The sequence below is a fragment of the Dendrobates tinctorius genome, unplaced genomic scaffold (genome assembly GCF_039654945.1).
Source record: "Dendrobates tinctorius isolate UK_male_01 unplaced genomic scaffold, ASM3965494v1 ptg000205l, whole genome shotgun sequence".
NCBI lineage: Eukaryota > Metazoa > Chordata > Amphibia > Anura > Dendrobatidae > Dendrobates > Dendrobates tinctorius.
The window spans coordinates 2,661,424-2,676,352 of record NW_027361872.1 but is presented as its reverse complement, the minus strand read 5'-3'; the positions used below and the strand labels follow the sequence as shown (position 1 = coordinate 2,676,352).

The following is a 14,929-nucleotide window of genomic DNA, read 5'->3' as shown; positions in this document are numbered from 1 at the left end:
TAATAAAATAGACTTTTCATAGAAAAATGCCTGAATTTGACTGCAGATATATGTGTCATTTTAAGAAAACTTTAAAAAGAATGCTCGTTGCCATTTACTAGATTCCTTTACTTGCAGGCCGCACACTTGCTATCTAATGAAGTACTGTGATTACAGCAGAATCTGCAATGTTTAAAGCTGGCTGCATTAAAGTTTAATGTGAACATTTCATATTGGGAAACACCATTTACCAATAGATTTAGGGTTAATCTGCAGGTAAATAGCGTTACAAATCACGCCTGCCTAACTGGAAGCATGACTACAGAGAGAAAATTAATTTATATCCTCCCTGAAGCCGCTTGCTTTTGACAAGCAAGCTCCGCGCGCACACTGGGAGTGATTACAGACACTGCTCAGAGGAAAGTGATTAGTGGCTGTAAACCATGGGCTACAGGGAGGATTTAAGTTAATGGTCTCCAGTAAGGCAGGCCAGCAGGCATGAATTTTAACAATATTTACCTGCAGATTAAACCTATATCTGCAGGTAATAAATTCCCAACATGACAGGGGTTCTTTAAAGCCTCTTTCACACATCCGTTTTGCGCCGTCAGGCGAGATCCGGCTTTTTTTTTTGTAAAACCAGATCCGGCGAAATGCAATGCCGGATCCGGTTTTTCCCCCACTGACTTGTATTAGCGCGGGATCGCGCCGGATGGCATTGCGGTTCGTCTGTTTTTTGCCGGATCCGGCTACTTGTCTCATTCCGGCGTCTGGAAAAAACGGCTACTGTAACTTTTTTTGTCTTCGGCGAAAAAGCCAAAAGCGCCGATCCGACGCTTCCGGCTTTTTGCCACAATGAAAGTCTATGGGCGCCGGAACGCGCCGGATCCAGAAAAAGACGGATCCAGCCACCGGATCCGTTTTTTTAAGTCTGCGCATGCTCAGATCCAATTGGCCAGCTCCCAGGAAACAGATATAACCTGCTAGACGGATCCGGCAGAAAAACGGATCCGTTTCTACAGTTGTCCAAAATTTACGCCGGTTCCGTTTTTTCTAAAAATAGCCGGATCCTGCCTGATGGCAAAAAACTGATGTGTGAAAGTAGCCTAAGAGGAAGATGAGCAGAGGAATGCACTTACACGGTGGAGGGAAGAGAGGAAAGGTCTGTCTATAACACAAACTGCTGCCCTTTAAAGCTAAGTCTTGTTAAAAGTACCCTGCACTTTTGTTTAGAAATACTCTTCAAATATTGCATTGGGATACTTATGCCATCAGCTGGCCACACTTAAGTCTGTTATCAATAACACTTCACAACTGCAATGTATGGAAAGATTTCATGATCATTCAGATGCATCAAAACACCTGCATGCAAATATATTGCTGTAACTCTGGTCAATAGTTATGCGATGATGGTTGTAGTTTAATTTTCTATGTTTCGCCTACAATCAGGCCTCCCCTCAGGAGTTGCCGGGCTCTGTCAGAGAGGACTTCATGATGCAGATGCGAAAATAAATTTCATAGGCTAATTTACACAGGCATACCAAAGTGCCTGTAATCTGTAATAGATCGCTCATAAGCTGCCATTGTCCTTGACAGGGCAAGTCCAGTTTATACAGGATGATGCACCGCCGAGAATGATATTTTGTACTGCACAAATGAGCATTTCACCCTTTGAACAAGGGATCTGATCACTCATAGGGTGAGGGGCAGCCTGTTCTCAAGAATGCTCGTACACAATCTTTCAGCATAAATGCACCCTTCACTAATACATCTGACATGCCTCCTCTACATCACATAAAGAACAAGCCACGTCTTTTGTCAGCACTTCAAGACCTGCTTCAAGTAGGTTCAGACGATTAGATTATTGAATGGAATCAGACAGCAGGTGTTTGTTATATTATCTGAGAGCAACATGAAGTGAGGGCAAAGACACGAATTACAGCAATGTGTCACTTAGTAGGCTGTGTGTTGTTTCAGTAAATCAGTGTTTGTCATGTAGTGATTAGCGACTGTGGGCATCAACCTGATCCCTCGAACTAGTGCCGCCCTAGGTTATCCCTGTCCCCCGAATTACCAGGAAGGTGGAGATGACGAGGTCACGAACCCGCACTATGCTCCTATCTCCTAACCCTTATCTGTTCTCTCCCCCACCCAGGGAGGTGTGAGACTGAAGTGTGTAAGATTATACTAACCTGATTGACAGGGGTAGACAGACTGGGATTAAAAAAAAATAAAACTACAACCATAGAAATACACTCACAAAACAACAGAGTGGGAAACGAGGGAAATAGGAAGGTGAAACCAAAAGGAAGGAGGTGGATAAACCAATACCACACAAAAATCTCCTGAACAACGCTCCAACCGCCTAATCCAAACAATGAACTTCTCCTTCAACACCAAACCAGGAAGATGGAGCTATCACTGGCAACGCCCAAGTGCTAGCAGCAAGCATATACAGTGGGGCAAAAAAGTATTTAGTCAGTCAGCAATAGTGCAAGTTCCACCACTTAAAAAGATGAGAGGCGTCCGTAATTTACATCATAGGTAGACCTCAACTATGGGAGACAAACTGAGAAAAAAAAATCCAGAAAAATCACATTGTCTGTTTTTTTTTCATTTTATTTGCATATTATGGTGGAAAATAAGTATTTGGTCAGAAACAAGCAAACAAGATTTCTGGCTCTCACAGACCTGTAACTTCTTCTTTAAGAGTCTCCTCTTTCCTCCACTCATTACCTGTAGTAATGGCACCTGTTTAAACTTGTTATCAGTATAAAAAGACACCTGTGCACACCCTCAAACAGTCTGACTCCAAACTCCACTATGGTGAAGACCAAAGAGCTGTCAAAGGACACCAGAAACAAAATTGTAGCCCTGCACGAGGCTGGGAAGACTGAATCTGCAATAGCCAACCAGCTTGGAGTGAAGAAATCAACTGTGGGAGCAATAATTAGAAAATGGAAGACATACAAGACCACTGATAATCTCCCTCGATCTGGTGCTCCACGCAAAATCCCACCCCGTGGGGTCAGAATGATCACAAGAACGGTGAGCAAAAATCCCAGAACCACGCGGGGGACCTAGTGAATGAACTGCAGAGAGCTGGGACCAATATAACAAGGCCTACCATAAGTAACACATTACGCCACCATGGACTCAGATCCTGCAGTGCCAGACGTGTCCCACTGCTTAAGCCTGTAACATGTCCGGGCCCGTCTGAAGTTTGCTAGAGAGCATTTGGATGATCCAGAGGAGTTTTGGGAGAATGTCCTATGGTCTGATGAAACCAAACTGGAACTGTTTGGTAGAAACACAACTTGTCGTGTTTGGAGGAAAAAGAATACTGAGTTGCACCCATCAAACACCATACCTACTGTAAAGCATGGTGGTGGAAACATCATGCTTTGGGGCTGTTTCTCTGCAAAGGGGCCAGGACGACTGATCCGGGTACATGAAAGAATGAATGGGGCCATGTATCGTGAGATTTTGAGTGCAAACCTCCTTCCATCAGCAAGGGCATTGAAGATGAAACGTGGCTGGGTCTTTCAACATGACAATGATCCAAAGCACACCGCCAGGGCAACGAAGGAGTGGCTTCGTAAGAAGCATTTCAAGGTCCTGGAGTGGCCTAGCCTGTCTCCAGATCTCAACCCTATAGAAAACCTTTGGAGGGAGTTGAAAGTCCGTGTTGCCAAGCGAAAAGCCAAAAACATCACTGCTCTAGAGGAGATCTGCATGGAGGAATGGGCCAACATACCAACAACAGTGTGTGGCAACCTTGTGAAGACTTACAGAAAACGTTTGACCTCTGTCATTGCCAACAAAGAATATATCACAAAGTATTGAGATGAAATTTTGTTTCTGACCAAATACTTATTTTCCACCATAATATGCAAATAAAATGAAAAAAAAAACAGACAATGTGATTTTCTGGATTTTTTTTTCTCAGTTTGTCTCCCATAGTTGAGGTCTACCTATGATGTAAATTACAGACGCCTCTCATCTTTTTAAGTGGTGGAACTTGCACTATTGCTGACTGACTAAATACTTTTTTGCCCCACTGTATACCAGAGGGGAGTGGCCAACACAGAACAGCTGAGATAATTCAGAATGGAGAGCTCCAGGAGATCAACTGAACTGATTAACCCTTGCAATGACAGAGCAAGAAAAACCTGCACTGCTTAATAGAATGGTGAAGCAGTTCTAATTAGTGCAGGAGGTTGTGTAACCAGATGCCAAGATCCTCCCTCTGGTCCTTCTCTGTTGCAGTATCCCCTTGACATGTGCCATGCAATCCTCCATATTCATGAGCTTTGTATAACCCTGCCCCCACCACAGATTTGCTGATTTCTCCATACGCAGTGTACAGACAAAGCTGTCAATCAGTGGTGTGGGCGGGATCGCTAGATAGCTAATACTAGAGGAGGGATAGCTAATACTAGAGAAGAGAGAGAGAGGATTCAAAAACATATAAATAAACTGGAGAAGTGGGCAGCAACTAACAGAATGGTTTTTAACAGGGAAAAATGCAAAGTACTACATCTGGGCAATAAAAATGAAAAAAGCATATACAGAATGGGAGGAATAGGGCTAAGCAACAGCACATGTGAAAAAGACTTGGGTATACTAATAGATCACAGACTGAATATGAGTCAACAGTGTGATGCAGCAGCAAAAAAGGCAAATGCAATTCTAGGGTGTATTAACAGAAGCATACAGTCTAGATCACGTGAAGTCATTATTTCCCTCTACTCCTCTTTGGTCAGACCTCATCTAGAATATTGTGTCCAGTTTTGGGCACCACATTTTAAAAATGACATCAACAAACTGGAGCAAGTTCAGAAAAGAGCGACCAGAATGGTGACCGGTCTGCAAACCCTGTCTTATGAGGAAAGGTTGCAGGATTTGGGAATGTTTAGTTTGCAAAAGAGAAGACTGAGAGGAGACTTAATAGCTGTCTACAAATATCTAAAGGGCTGTCACATTGTAGAAGGATCAACTTTATTCTCATTTGCACAAGGAAAGACTAGAAGCAATGGGATGAAACTAAATGGGAAGAGACACAGATTAGATATTAGAAAAAACTTTTTGACAGTTAGAGTGATCAATGAGTGGAACAAGCTGCCACGAGAAGTGGTGAGTTCTCCTTCAATGGAAGTCTTCAAACAGAGGCTGGACAGACATCTGACTGGGATGATTTAGCGAATCCTGCTTTGAGCAGGGGGTTGGACCAGATGGCCCAGGAGGTCCCTTCCAACTCTACGATTCTATGATTCTAGATCTGCAGCAGATAAAACTGAGATTTTTATCAAAACTGTAGCAAGTAGCCCAGTACATGATACACTGCTAGAATCAGGGTCTCAGACGCTGCATTATGCTGCTCTCAACACAGCAAAAACATGGTGACAGATTCCCTTTAACAGTCTAATTTAAAATGAATGACCCCCATAAACAAAAAACTCATCAATCATTTTATACATGCCAGAGAAAAATCAAATGATATACTATTATTCCCTCTATCATTAGTTAAATCGAAGCACTGTATGCATGTACATGCTAAAATTCAGGGTGACCTCCAATACCATTAATTTACTTCCATACGCCTGCAAAATTCTCAAAACAAATTCATGGTTACTCAAGGTTTGCAAAAAATAAAAGACACGCGCATTTTTTGTGTCATGTGAACATGCCTGACAAAAAACTGAACAACTAAACTGAATTACCACGAGTAAAGGAAGCATGTGGAAACTACATGGCGAGGTGGACAGCCAAGCCTTTATGAAAAATTTACTATAAGTAATGACTTAACCCCTTCATGACCCAGCCTATTTTGACCTTAATGACCTGGCCATTTTTGGCAATATTGACCAGTGTCCCTTTATGAGGTAATAACTCAGGAACGCTTCAACGGATCCTAGCGATTCTGAGATTGTTTTTTCGTGACATATTTGGCTTCATGTTAGTGGTAAACTTAGGTCAATAATGTTTTCATTTATTTGTGAAAAAAACGGAAATTTGGCGAAAATTTCGCAATTTTCACATTTTTAATTTTTATTCCGTTAAACCAGAGAGTTATGTGACACAAAATAGTTAATAAATAACATTTCCCACATGTCTACTTTACATCAGCACAATTTTGGAAACAAAATTTTTTTTTGTTGGGAAGTTATAAGGGTTAAAAGTTGACCAGCGATTTCTCATTTTTACAACAAAATTTACAAAACCATTTTTTTAGGGACCACCTCACATTTGAAGTCACTTTGAGGGGTCTATATGGCAGAAAATACCCCAAAGTGACACCATTCTAAAAACTGCACCCCTCAAGCTACTCAAAACTACATTCAAGAAGATTATTAACCCTTCAGGTGCTTCACAGCTACTAAAGCAATGTGGAAGGAAAAAATGAACATTTTAATTTTTCCAATAAAAAATTTCTTTTAGCATCAATTTTTTCATTTTCACATGGGCAACAGGATAAAATGGATCCTAAAATTTGTTGGGCAATTTCTCCTGAGTACACAGATACCTCATATGTGGTCATAAACCACTGTTTGGGCGCACGGCAGGGCTCAGAAGGGAAGGAGCGTCATTTGACTTTTTGAATGGAAAATATGCTGGAATATTTAGCGGTTGCCATGTCGCGTTTGGAGAGTCCCTGTGCGCCTAAACATTGGAGCTCTCCCACAAGTGACCCCATTTTGGAAACTAGACTCTCCAAGGAACTTATTTAGATGCATAGTGAGCACTTTGAACCCCCAGGTGCTTCACAAATTGATCCATAAAAAAAAAAAAGGACTTTTTTTTCACAAAAATTTTCTTTTAGCCTCAGTTTTTTCATTTTCACATGGGCAGTGGGATAAAATGGATCCTAAAATTTGTTGGGCAATTTCTCCTGAGTGCACAGATACCTCATATGTGGTCATAAACCACTGTTTGGGCACACGGCAGGGTCCCGAAGGGAAGGAGCACCATTTGACTTTTTGAATGGAAAATTAGCTCCAATCGTTAGTGGACACCATGTCGTGTTTGGAGAGCCCCTGTGTGCCTAAACATTAGAGCTCCCCCACAAGTGACCCCATTTTGGAAACTAGACCTCCCAAGGAACTTTTCTAGATGTGTGGTGAGGACTTTGAACCCACAAGTGCTTCACAGAAGTTTATGACGCAGAAAAGTGAAAATAAAAAAATAATTTTTTTCCCTCAAAAATGATTTTTTAGCCCGCTATTTTTTATTTTCACAAGGCTAACAGGAGAAATTGGACCACAAAAGTTGTTGTGTAATTTGTCCTGAGTACACCGATACCACATATGTCAGGGGAAACCACTGTTTGGGCGCATGGGAGAGCTCAGAAGGGAAGGAGCGCAATTTTGGAATGCAGACTGATGGGATGTTCTGCGGGCATCATGTTGCGTTTGCAGAGCCCCTGATGTGCCTAAACAGTAGAAACCCCCCACAAGTGACCCCATTTTGGAAACTAGACCCCCCCAAGGAGCTTATCTAGATGTGTAGTGAGCACTTTGAACCCCCAAGTGCTTCACAGTTTATAAACGCAGAGCCATGAAAATAAAAAATCATTTTTTTTCCTCAAAAATGATTTTTTAGCCCGCTATTTTTTATTTTCACAAGGGTAACAGGATAAATTGGACCCCTAAAGTTGCTGTTCAGTTTGTCCTGAGTACGGTGGCACCCCATATGTGGGAGGGAACCACTGTTTGGGCGCACGGCAGGGCTCAGAAGGGAAGGAGCGCCATTTGACTTTTTGAATGGAAAATTAGCTCCAATCGTTAGCGGACACCATGTCGTGTTTGGAGAGGCCCTGTCTGCCTACACTTTGGAGCTCCCCCACATATCACCCCATTTTGGAAACTAGACCCCCTAAGGAAGTTATCTAGATGCATAGTGAGCACTTTGAACCCCCAGGTGCTTTACAGAAGTGTATAACGCAGAGCTGTGAAAATAAAAATATTTTTTTTCCTCAAAAAATGATTTTTTTAGCCCGCTATTTTTTATTTTCACAATAGTAACAGGAGAAATTGGACCCCAAAAGTTGTTGTCCAGTTTGTCCTGAGTACGCTGGTACCCAATATGTGGGGAGGGACCACTGTTTGGGCACGCGTCGGGGCTCAGAAGGGAAGTAGTGATGTTTTGAAATACCGACTTGATGGAATCGTCTGCAGGCGTCATGTTACGTTTGCAGAGCCCCTGATGTGCCTAAACAGTGGAAACCCCCCACAAGTGATCCCATTTTGGAAACTAGACCCCCAAGGAACTTATCTAGATGTGTGGTGAGCACTTTGAACCCCCAAGTGCTTCACAGAAGTTTATAACGCAGAACCGTGAAAATAAGAAATCTATTTTTTTTCCTCAAAAAATGATTTTTTAGCCCGCAAATTTTTATTTTCACAAGGTTAACAGGATAAATTCGACCCCAAAAGTTGTTGTACAGTTTGTCCTGAGTACGCTGGTACCCCATATGTGGGGGGGGACCACTGTTTGGGCACACATCGGGGCTCGGAAGGGAAGTAGTGACGTTTTGAAATACCGACTTGATGGAATGGTCTGCGGGCGTCATGTTACGTTTGCAGAGCCCCTGATGTGCCTAAACAGTGGAAACCCCCTACAAATGACCCCATTTTGGAAACTAGACCACCCAAGGAACTTATCTAGATATGTGGTGAGCATTTTGAACCCCCAAGTGCTTCACAGAAGTTTATAACGCAGAACCGTGAAAATAAAAAAATCTTTTTTTTCCTCAAAAAATGATTTTTTAGCCCGCAATTTTTTATTTTCACAAGGTTAACAGGATAAATTCGACCCCAAAAGTTGTTGTACAGTTTGTCCTGAGTACGCTGGTACCCCATATGTGGGGGGGACCACTGTTTGGGCACACATCGGGGCTCAGAAGGGAAGTAGTGACGTTTTGAAATACCGACTTAATGGAATGATCTGCGGGCGTCATGTTACGTTTGCAGAGCCCCTGATGTGCCTAAACAGTGGAAACCCCCTACAAATGACCCCATTTTGGAAACTAGACCACCCAAGGAACTTATCTAGATGTTTGATGAGCACTTTGAACCCCCAAGTGCTTCACCGAAGTTTATAACTCAGAGCCGTGAAAAAAAAAAAAATCATTTTTTTTCACAAAAATCATTTTTTTAGCCCCCAATTTTTTATTTTCCCAAGGGTAACAGGAGAAATTAGACTCCCAAAGTTGTTGTGCAATTTTTCCTGAGTACGCTGATACCCCATATGTGGGGGTAAACCACTGTTTGGGCACACGTCGGGGCTCGGAATGGAGAGAGTGCTGTTTGACATTTTGAACGCAAAATTGGCTGGAATAAATCGTGGCGCCATGTCGCGCTCGGAGACCCCGTGATGTGCCTAAACAGTGGAAACCCCTCAATTCTAACTCCAACCCTAACTCCAACACACCCCTAACCAAAAATACCACCCTAATAATAACCCTAACCACAGCCCTAACGCCAACACACCCCTAACCCTAATCCCAACTCTAACCCTAACTACAAGCCTAACCCTAATCCCAACCCACCCCTAACCCTAATTCCAGCCCTAACCCTAATTCCAGCCCTAACCCTAATTCCAACCCTAACCCTAATTCTAGCCCTAACCCTAATTCCAACCCTAATTTTAACCCTAACCCTAATTTTAACCCTAATTCCAACCCTAACCCTAATTCTAGCCCTAACCCTATTTCTAACCCTAACCCTATCTGTAACCCTTATTCCAACCCTAACCCTAATTCCAACCCTAACCCTAGTTCGAACCCTAAACGGAAAAAAAAATATTTTTTTTATTTTATTATTTGCACCTGGCTATGGGGGTGATAAAAGGGGGGTGTATTTACTTTTTTTTTCATTTTGATCACTGTGAGAGTGTATCACAGTGATCAAAATGAAAAATGAACGGGCAACCGGCAAATTCATGGGCGCCGCCATCTTGGACAATGGCAGGCGCACTGCGCATGCGCCCGCCATTTTGCAAGATGGCGGCGCCCATGATCCGGACGCCGGGAGCCACGGCGGGACACCGGGAGCACGATCGGAGGTCCTGGGGGCATCGGAAGGTGGGAGGGAGCGATAGACAGGGGAGGGGGAGCAGATGATGACGGCGGCGAACGATTGCCGCCGTCCATCGGTGGCGGGGGCCGATCGGCCCCGCCAGTCGGTGTGTGGGGGGGTCGGGGGTCAGTGTCCAGCCATGTCCGATGCTATTGCAGCATCGGCCATGGCTGGATTGTAATATTTCACCAAATTTCATTGGTGAAATATTACAAATCGCTCCGATTGGCTGTTTCACTTTTAACAGCCAATCAGAGCGATCGTAGGCACGTGGGGGCTAAGCCACGCCCCCAGGGATTAACTGTAGAGTGTCCTTTGTGTGCGGGTCGGGTGACCTTTCAGTGACCCCGGTCACCCGACCCGCAGGGGGGCTATTTATAGCATGACGCCTACGTAGGCGTCATGGGTCGTGAAGGGGTTAAGCTTCCCCCGGTATCTCGGATGATGAAGTCTCTTCCTGTACTGTAGATCTCTTTTGGCAGCTACAGTCATAGTAGATTGCAGACTGCATGAAATCATGGGACTATAAGAAATTAGCGGGGGGAATGCCTCCAGGGTGCTTAGTTAAAAAGTTTTCAGTAGCACAACCTGGAAGAAGACAGGAACAACAGCATAAAGACACGTTTGAAATAGCTCATTTATGTCAGCTTTGCCTACAGCTGGCATATGATTATACTTCTGTTTTTCTTTCCTTTATTCAAAAATGACAATATACACAAAGCAGTTAGAGCTGCCATTGTCTGCAGGGCAGAGAATACAGCAATACATCCGCTTCTCTGGATAGCTATAGTTTGGGTTGAGCAACAAGTATAGCAGGATCCTGGTCCAGCCCAAACATTGACAGTCTGTGGCTTCTGGTCCCAAGCACTGCGAAACTAGTACATTGTGCCTCTTCTTATTAGTAGGCTGCTGGAACATCAATACTTCGCGGTGCCTCACAAACCAGAAGAGGCGCTCGGGATATATAGTTTGAGCCAAAGGATTTTTCCGGAGAACTGATGAAGGTTTCGACCGAAACGTTTTCTCATTCTGGATTGCATTTATCGAATAAACAAAATTCCTTTTTCTTAATTTACCCAAGTGCCAAGTTATATATCTACTACGCTACGGGACAGGATACTACTGGTACACCGACTGACCAGAAGTTTTTTGCTCCTTTATTGATATTTTTTTTTATTATTACACAAACTTTAATTTATGGACATTTATGGTTTGATTTCTTTGTCTTTATGGATTGGATGGGTTGTTACTGACATTTGGTGAGAATGTCATGTCAATAGCACCTTTAGAAATATATTTACAACCCAAACTGGTGATAAGTCCAATAGTTATTTCACCCACTGTATATGACTATGAGACTGGTAAGTTCGGGGCAGTAAAACTATGGTCTTTTGGAAAGTCAAGGTACATAAAAAACAAAAAAAAACAAACAAAAAATGTAGAAAAACTCACAATTGGAATCATTATGTTGCAGATGCTTCCCCACCTGACATTGGCGCAAATGTTAGTAACAGTGTCGGAATATGTACTGTATGTCAGTCAAGAAGATGCCCGTCGACTGGTAAGCGCAGAATGACAATCTTGGGAACTGGATGGCACTGGGGCTATAAGAGAGGAGGATAAATGATGGAGAAGCAAAGAGAAAAGACTTGGTTTAAAAAAAAATAAAATAAGAATAAAATGAAAATATTTTTTTCCTAATTTTTTTTTTTTTTTTCTTTTAAGGGTTTGCAATAGTTTTCTAAAACTCATGGCACCATTTCTGGTATAAAAACAGCAGCCTTGCTTCCTTTATCTCATGCAATCCATTAAACACCCTCGCTTTGAAATGAAATATGGCTTTTTGGCTAACACAAGGTCACCCTCTGCAACAGCGTAGAGATCAAAAGAACATAAAAGTACAAAAGCCTCTTTATTTTGTCCTCTACAGTAGAGCAGCACATCGCATCGCCTTACACTTTACAGGATTACAGATAGCTGAAACAGCCGGGAATACACATTTCCCAGGCCCCAGCCTTCCCTGCGGGTCTTCAGGGCACTGTCTTTGCGCGGGAAATAACTTCATTTACAAAACTGTTATTCTTAGCCAGAACATCGGCCTTTAGCTGATTGAGCCTGAGTTTCAGGTCGTCCTCGGACATTACGGTCAGCGGCAGAGTTTTGACTTTGGAAAGGAAGTCCTGGATGATCTTCTCGCCTTCCTGTAAAAAGGGACAATGTCTTTTTATAAAACCATCTAGCGCACTGATGCAAAACAAGCGGATACAAAAAAAATTTGGACCAATTATTGCACAAGTCACGGCTCACAGTTAAAGAGAATCTGTCATCACAGAGACCCTGATTCCAGCAATATGCCACTTACTGGGCTGCTTGTTGCATTTGTGATAAATCCGTTTTCTCTGCAGCAGATCTAGCAGTTCTCTGAATGCTGAGCTCTGTATAACCCCACCCACACCACTGATTGGATGCTTTCCATGTACAGGTGCCAATCAGTGGTGAGGGCATGGTTGGACTCCCTGGCATTACTAGACCTCTAGTGATAATCTGCTTCTTATAAAAGTGATTTTATCAAAACTACAGCAAGCAGCCCAGTAAGTGACATATCACAGGAATTTGGCAGGTCTTTCTCTATACATCATTTATAGGTGGTAAAAACCTGGTGTCAGCTTTCCTGAAAGCAAGGTGCAAAAAGTGTCTTAATCACCTAGGTCTCAATTCATCAGAATTCCAGTGCAAAACCGATTGAAATGTGGCAATTTGCAAACTTTTGTCTTATTTTGTCCCGGACAAAATTGTCAACTTTGCAAAAAGAGTGGGAAGATTAGCTGGGAGGGGGCATGATCAAGGCAAGTCAACAAATTCATCATAATATACACCACAAAAGTGGGGTAAATTACAACAGAAATGTACGAACACCCCTGACTCGAGTACATTTTTTGCTAGCTGAAAGATGCGCCAAATTCAGTAATGGGCATAGGTTTCTTAATGAAATTGGAACATCTTACTTCAACGCACTTTTCATCAAGATGGGTGGACAGAAACACATCAGTCTTGATGAACTGGAGCCAAAATGGGGTGGCAAGGCATGCAAGATTTTGTATTTTTCCCACAAATTGATACTGATGCATTTACAGTCATATGTAAAAGTTTGGGCACCCCTATTAATATTAACCTTTTTTCTTTATAACAATTTTGGTTTTTGAAACAGGTATTTCAGTTTCATATATCTAATAACTGATGGACTCAGTTATATTTCTGGATTCAAATGAGGTTTATTGTACTAACAGAAAATGTGCAATCTGCATTTAAACAAAATTTGACCGGTGCAAAAGTATGGGCACCCTTATCATTTTCTTGATTTCAACACTCCTAACTACTTTTTACTGACTTCCTGAAGCACTAAATTGGTTTTGTAACCTCATTGATCTTTGAACTTCATAGCCAGGTGTATCAAATCATGAGAAAAGGTATTTAAAGTGGCCACTTGCAAGTAGTTCTCCTATTTGATTCTCCTATGAAGAGTGGCATCATGGGCTCCTCAAAACAACTCTCAAATGATCTGAAAACAAAGATTATTCAACATAGCTTTTCAGGGGAAGAATACAAAAAGTTGTCTCTGAGATTTAACCAGTCAGTTTCCACTGTGAGGAACATAGTAAGGAAATGGAAGAACACAGGTACAGTTCTTGTTAAGCCCAGAAGTGGCAGGCCAAGAAAAATATCAGAAAGGCAGAGAAGAAGAATGGTGAGAACAGTCAAGGACAATCCACAGACCACCTCCAAAGACCTGCAGCATCATCTTCAAGCGACACTACTCTGTCCTCCTCCTCCTGGACCTGTCGGCTGCCTTTGACACAGTGGACCATTCCCTATTATTACAGACCCTCTCATCCCTCGGCATCACAGACTTGGCCCTCTCCTGGATCTCATCATACCTAACAGACCGGACATTCAGCGTCTCCCACTCACACACCACCTCCTCACCTCGCCCCCTATCTGTCGGAGTCCCACAAGGTTCAGTCCTAGGGCCCCTGCTGTTCTCTATTTACACCTTTGGCCTGGGACAGCTCATAGAATCTCATGGCTTTCAGTATCATCTTTATGCTGATGACACACAGATCTACATCTCTGGACCAGATATCACCTCCCTACTAACCAGAATCCCTCAATGTCTGTCCACTATTTCATCCTTCTTCTCCACTAGATATCTGAAACTCAACATGGACAAAACAGAATTCATCATCTTTCCCCCATCTCACGTGACCCCCCCTACGAACCTATCAATTACAGTAAATGACTGCCCACTCTCCCCAGTCCCACAAGCTCGCTGCCTCGGAGTAATCCTTGATGCTGATCTCTCCTTCAAACCACATATCCAAACCCTTTCCACTTCCTGCCGACTTCAACTCAAAAATATTTCACGCATCCGTTCATTCCTCACCCAAGAATCTGCAAAAACCCTAGTCCATGCCCTCATCATCTCTCGCCTTGACTACTGCAACCTCATGCTCTGCGGCCTCCCCTCAAACACTCTCGCACCCCTCCAATCTATTCTAAACTCTGCTGCCCGACTAATCCACCTGTCCCCCCGCTATTCCCCAGCTTCTCCCCTCTGTCAATCCCTTCACTGGCTCCCAATTGCCCAGAGACTCCATTACAAAACCCTAACCATGACATACAAAGCCATCCACAACTTGTCTCCTCCATACATCTGTGACCTCGTCTCCCGGTACTTTCCTGCACGCAACCTCCGATCCTCACAAGATCTCCTTCTCTACTCCCCTCTTATCTCCTCTTCCCACAATCGCATACAAGATTTCTCTCGCGCATCACCCCTACTCTGGAACTCTCTACCACAACATATCAGACTC

At 43.0% G+C, this 14,929-nt stretch overlaps 1 protein-coding gene across 2 annotated transcripts in view; it reads right to left on the bottom strand.

The window, feature by feature from the left end:
• Positions 1 to 11,951: 11,951 nt before the first annotated feature.
• Positions 11,952 to 14,929, bottom strand: part of MSH2 (mutS homolog 2) — a 194,231-nt gene continuing 191,253 nt past the window's right edge. For both annotated transcript variants that reach the window (XM_073554007.1, XM_073554008.1), the window contains one exon: positions 11,952 to 12,259. The gene's annotated coding sequence lies outside the window, so the exon portion shown is untranslated. The remainder of the gene's footprint in view (positions 12,260 to 14,929) is intronic.